The sequence below is a fragment of the Oncorhynchus gorbuscha genome, unplaced genomic scaffold, assembly GCF_021184085.1.
Source record: "Oncorhynchus gorbuscha isolate QuinsamMale2020 ecotype Even-year unplaced genomic scaffold, OgorEven_v1.0 Un_scaffold_3079, whole genome shotgun sequence".
Lineage (NCBI taxonomy): Eukaryota > Metazoa > Chordata > Actinopteri > Salmoniformes > Salmonidae > Oncorhynchus > Oncorhynchus gorbuscha.
The window spans coordinates 37,501-43,681 of record NW_025747422.1 but is presented as its reverse complement, the minus strand read 5'-3'; the positions used below and the strand labels follow the sequence as shown (position 1 = coordinate 43,681).

Sequence of the window (6,181 nt, the reverse complement as noted above, 5' to 3'; positions counted from 1 at the left end):
CTGTAATTATACAGCAATATAACAATATAAGTCTCTAAGACTCATGTATTACTGTAATTATACAGCAATATAACAATATAACTCTAAGCCTTTCCTGTTTTACTGTAATTATACAGCAATATAACAATATAACTCTCTGACTGTCATGTTTTACTGTAATTATACAGCAATATAACAATATAACTCTCTAAGACTGTCATGTATTACTGTAATTATACAGCAATATAACAATATAACTCTCTCTCTGTCTTTCCTGTTTTACTGTAATTATACAGCAATATAACAATATAACTCTCTAAGACTGTCATGTATTACTGTAATTATACAGCAATATAACAATATAACTATCTCTGTCTTTCCTGTTTTACTGTAATTATACAGCAATATAACAATATAACTCTCTCTGTCTTTCCTGTTTTACTGTAATTATACAGCAATATAACAATATAACTCTCTAAGACTGTCATGTTTTACTGTAATTATACAGCAATATAACAATATAACTCTCTAAGACTGTCATGTATTACTGTAATTATACAGCAATATAACAATATAACTCTCTGTCTTTCCTGTTTTACTGTAATTATACAGCAATATAACAATATAACTCTCTGTCTTTCCTGTTTTACTGTAATTATACAGCAATATAACAATATAACTCTCTGTCTTTCCTGTTTTACTGTAATTATACAGCAATATAACAATATAACTCTCTGTCTGTCCTGTTTTATGTCTCTCCACAGGTCCAGAATACATCCTGGATGCCTCATCAACAGTATGTTATGCAACCTACCGTGAGTACAACCCAGCCATCACAATAGTGTGTGTGTGTGTGTGTGTGTGTGTGTGTGTGTGTGTGTGTGTGTGTGTGTGTGTGTGTGTGTGTGTGTGTGTGTGTGTGTGCGTGAGCTGAGTTACTTTATCTACTTTATCTCACATATTTCTCCTGAATGAGAACCTCAGAGGAGGACAACATGAGCTGTAGTATTGATGTAGTACTGATATATATATGCCATTTAGCAGACGCTTTTATCCAAAGCGACTTACAGTCATGTGTGCATACATTCTACGTATGGGTGGTCCCGGGGATTGAACCCACTACTCTGGCGTTACAAGCGCCATGCTCTACCAACTGAGCTACAGAAGGATGAGGTAATACTGATGAAGTGGTTCTTTGTGTTCAACATCATCATCATCATAACAAAAACTATTGCTACTGAAAGCTTAATTAGCATCATTAAAAAAATACAATTCCCATTTTCTTCCCATAAAAAAAAATAAATGCAAGCACATTGGATGCCTATATGTATCACTCGTATATTCAAGACTTTCGAGACACTCGTCCTTTACGGGAGGCTTTATTCAAGAATATTTGGAGTGTTCCTTGGCCTGGTGCTGGGGTCACATGGTTTCAGGCTGCTCACTGTTGAAAGGTCTGGTAGTAGCGAGGTAGGGAGGTGGAAGTGCTCATTCCAGGATTGCTGAACCCCTGAGGTAGCTGGTTGTTGTTGTGTGCTCCGGGGACCTGGGGTGCATGAAGTTGTGGGGGCTGCAGGAAGGTGAGTCCTCCTGGGGCCTGATAGGGTAGGGGCTGGAGGAGGAGGCGGCACAGTGGAGGTGGAGGTAGACGGGTAGCCCATCACCAGACCTCCCATACTCATATGAGCACTGTAGGGAGGCAGGCTGAACGGCAAGAAGCCCAGAAGAGGACCCAGGTCCATGTTAGCAGCGCACGACAGCTCGGCTGAGGAGAGAGCGGGGCTCCTGGACAGAAGGTGAGGGTCCCCAGCCACTGGGCCACCCTGGGTTTCTGAAAGCACTTCCCTCTGAGGGAGGCGGAGGAGGAGGTAGAGGAGGAGGCTGTGGTCAGGTGTGGAGGCAGCCCGCTCTGCAGGTCCATTAGGAAGCTCTCCATGTCAGTGCGGGGATATGAGGTAGATCCATGCTGATACCTAGCCATGTGGCCATAATGCTGCTGTTGCTGCTGGGGGAGGTGGTGGTGGGGATGGGGAGAGGGGCCTGGCATGTGGAGGCCCACCCCATGGCCGTGGACAGGGAACCCTGCATGAGGGAGTGGTGTTGATGGCCCATGCCTGGATTGGAAATGGTCTGCAGGGGGTAACTGCTGTACATGTCAATGGGGAAGGCCTCTACATGCTCCTTGGAGGAGGGTCCCATGCTGCATTGCACCGGACTTGGCTCTTCCTTTACGGGCCCAGGTGTGGTGGGGGCTGGTGTGGGGGTGGTGGTTGTGGGCTCCTGGACGTGGCTCTTCTTCAGGTGGCGCGTCAGATGGTCCCTGCGACCAAATCGCTGGGCGCAGCGCGGGCACAGAAAGTCACGGCGGCCCGTGTGCACCACCGCGTGACGCCGCACATCCTTGCGAGTGTAGAAGCGCCGGTCGCAGCGCTCGCACGAATACTTCCTCTCCCTGACGGTGGCGGTGACCTCCAGTGGCGGAAGCCTGTCGGTGTGGCTCCCTAACTGCTCCAGCAGGGCAGGCGCCCCCTCTTGGCAATGGAGCTCCCCAGGGATGGTGGCGCTGGAGGCAGGGGCGTGGGCGGCCAGCAGGTGGCGCCGGTAGCCCAACTGAGTGCTGTACTGTTTGCCACACTCCTGGCAGTGGAAAACCTGCCTGTTGGCGTCGTGGGCCAGGTCTGGTAGTAGCGAGGTAGGGAGGTGGAAGTGCTCATTCCAGGATTGCTGAACCCCTGAGGTAGCTGGTTGTTGTTGTGTGCTCCGGGGGACCTGGGGTGCATGAAGTTGTGGGGGCTGGAATAGTACTGATGTAGTCAGCTGTAGTATTGATGTAGTCTGCTGTAGTCTGGAATAGTATTGATGTAGTCTGCTGTAGTACTGATGTAGTCTGCTGTAGTCAGCTGTAGTATTGATGTAGTCAGCTGTAGTATTGATGTAGTCTGCTGTAGTATTGATGTAGTCTGCTGTAGTATTGATGTAGTCTGCTGTAGTATTGATGTAGTCTGCTGTAGTATTGATGTAGTACTGATGTAGTATTGATGTAGTCTGCAGCAGTATTGATGTAGTACTGATGTAGTATTGATGTAGTCTGCTGTAGTATTGATGTAGTACTGATGTAGTCTGCTGTAGTACTGATGTAGTCTGCTGTAGTATTGATGTAGTCTGCTGTAGCATTGATGTAGTCTGCAGCAGTATTGATGTAGTCTGCTGTAGTATTGATGTAGTACTGATGTAGTATTGATGTAGTCTGCTGTAGTATTGATATAGTCTGGAATAGTACTGATGTAGTCAGCTGTAGTACTGGTGTAGTCTGGAATAGTATTGATGTAGTCTGCAGCAGTATTGATGTAGTCTGCTGTAGTATTGATGTAGTCTGCTGTAGTATTGATGTAGTCTGCTGTAGTATTGATGTAGTCTGCTGTAGTATTGATGTAGTCTGCTGTAGTATTGATGTAGTCTGCAGCAGTATTGATGTAGTCTGCTGTAGTATTGATGTAGTACTGATGTAGTATTGATGTAGTCTGCTGTAGTATTGATGTAGTCTGCTGTAGTATTGATGTAGTCTGCTGTAGTATTGATGTAGTCTGCAGCAGTATTAATGTAGTCTGCTGTAGTATTGATGTAGTACTGATGTAGTATTGATGTAGTCTGCTGTAGTATTGATGTAGTACTGATGTAGTCTGCTGTAGTACTGGTGTATTCTGCTGTAGTACTGATGTAGTATTGATGTAGTATTGATGTAGTATTGATGTAGTCTGCTGTAGTATTGATGTAGTATTGATGTAGTCTGCTGTAGTATTGATGTAGTACTGATGTAGTCTGCTGTAGTACTGATGTAGTACTGATATAGTATTGATGTAGTATTGATGTAGTCTGCTGTAGTATTGATGTAGTACTGATGCAGTCTGCTGTAGTACTGATGTAGTCTGCTGTATTATTGATGTAGTACTGATGTAGTATTGATGTAGTACTGATGTAGTCTGCTGTAGTACTGATTTAGTCTGCTGTAGTATTGATGTAGTACTGATGTAGTCAACTGTAGTATTGTTGTAGTCTGCTGTAGTATTGATGTAGTCTGCTGTAGTACTGATGTAGTATTGATGTAGTCAACTGTAGTATTGTTGTAGTCTGCTGTAGTATTGATGTAGTACTGATGTAGTCTGCTGTAGTACTGATGTAGTCTGCTGTAGTATTGATGTAGTACTGATGTAGTCTGCTGTAGTATTGATGTAGTATTGATGTAGTCTGCTGTAATATTGATGTAGTCTGCTGTAATATTGATGTAGTCTGTTGTAATATTGATGTAGTCTGGAATAGTACTGATGTAGTCAGCTGTAGTATTGATGTAGTCTGCTGTAGTATTGATGTAGTCTGATGTAGTATTGATGTAGTCTGCTGTAGTATTGATGTAGTACTGATGTAGTCTGGAATAGTACTGATGTAGTCAGCTGTAGTACTGGTGTAGTCTGGAATAGTATTGATGTAGTCTGCTGTAGTATTGATGTAGTCTGCTGTAGTATTGATGTAGTCTGCTGTAGTATTGATGTAGTCTGCAGCAGTATTGATGTAGTCTGCTGTAGTACCGATGTAGTCTGGTAGAGGGTCTGGGCCCTACAGGTCTGGTAGAGAGGTAGAGAGGGTCTGGGCCCTACAGGTCTGGTAGAGAGGTAGAGAGGGTCTGGGACCTACAGGTCTGGTAGAAAGCATCTGGGCCCTACAGGTCTGGTAGAAAGCATCTGGGCCCTACAGGTCTGGTAGAGAGGGTCTGGGCCCTACAGGTCTGGTAGAGAGCGTCTGGGCCCTACAGGTCTGGTAGAGAGTGTCTGGGCCCTACAGGTCTAGTAGAGAGGTAGAGAGCGTCTGGGCCCTACAGGTCTGGTAGAGAGGTAGAGAGGGTCTGGGACCTACAGGTCTGGTAGAAAGCATCTGGGCCCTACAGGTCTGGTAGAAAGCATCTGGGCCCTACAGGTCTGGTAGAGAGGGTCTGGGCCCTACATGTCTGGTAGAGAGCGTCTGGGCCCTACAGGTCTGGTAGAGAGTGTCTGGGCCCTACAGGTCTGGTAGAGAGGGTCTGGGCCCTACAGGTCTGGTAGAGAGGGTCTGGGCCCTACAGGTCTAGTAGAGAGGTAGAGAGCGTCTGGGCCCTACAGGTCTGGTAGAGAGTGTCTGGGCCCTACAGGTCTGGTAGAGAGGGTCTGGGCCCTACAGGTCTGGTAGAGAGGGTCTGGGCCCTACAGGTCTGGTAGAGAGGTCTGGGCCCTACAGGTCTGGTAGAGAGCGTCTGGGCCCTACAGGGAGGGGCTTGGCTGGAGCAGGGAGGGGCTTGGCTGGAGCATGGGAACTGAACATGAACCCAACATGGAGGAATGGAGCTGGACAGGGAGATAAAGGATTACAGCACAGGCCTATACTGGACTGCTTTATCCAGCCACATCAACCATGAAAGCCTGCCCCCTACTGGACGACATAACAATTGCAGCCATGATGTGAGAGTTCAGGAGAGAGCCTGTGTGTTCCCACCCCGAGCGCTCTAGAGGTAGAGAGGGTCTGGGCCCTATAGGTCTGGTAGAGAGGGTCTGGGCCCTACAGGTCTGGTAGAGAGGTAGAGAGGGTCTGGGCCCTACAGGTCTGGTAGAGAGCGTCTGGGCCCTACAGGTCTGGTAGAGAGGAGAAGGTCTGGGCCCTACAGGTCTAGTAGAGAGGTAGAGGGTCTGGGCCCTACAGGCCTGGTAGAGAGGGTCTGGGCCCTACAGGTCTGGTAGAGAGGGTCTGGGCCCTACAGGTCTGGTAGAGGGTCTGGGCCCTACAGGTCTGGTAGAGAGGTAGAGAGGGTCTGGGCCCTACAGGTCTGGTAGAGAGCGTCTGGGCCCTACAGGTCTGGTAGAGAGGTAGAGAAGGTCTGGGCCCTACAGGCCTGGTAGAGAGGGTCTGGGCCCTACAGGTCTAGTAGAGAGGTAGAGAGGGTCTGGGCCCTACAGGTCTGGTAGAGCGTCTGGGCCCTACAGGTCTGGTAGAGAGGTAGAGAGGTCTGGGACCTGGGTCTGGTAGAAAGCATCTGGGCCCTACAGGTCTGGTAGAAAGCATCTGGGCCCTACAGGTCTGGTAGAGAGGGTCTGGGCCCTACAGGTCTGGTAGAGAGCGTCTGGGCCCTACAGGTCTGGTAGAGAGTGTCTGGGCCCTACAGGTCTGGTAGAGAGGGTCT

The 6,181-nt window shown here is 47.8% G+C and overlaps 1 pseudogene; it reads right to left on the bottom strand.

Moving 5' to 3' along the window:
- Window positions 1–1,154: 1,154 nt before the first annotated feature.
- Window positions 1,155–6,181, bottom strand: part of LOC124027298 — a 12,616-nt pseudogene continuing 7,589 nt past the window's right edge.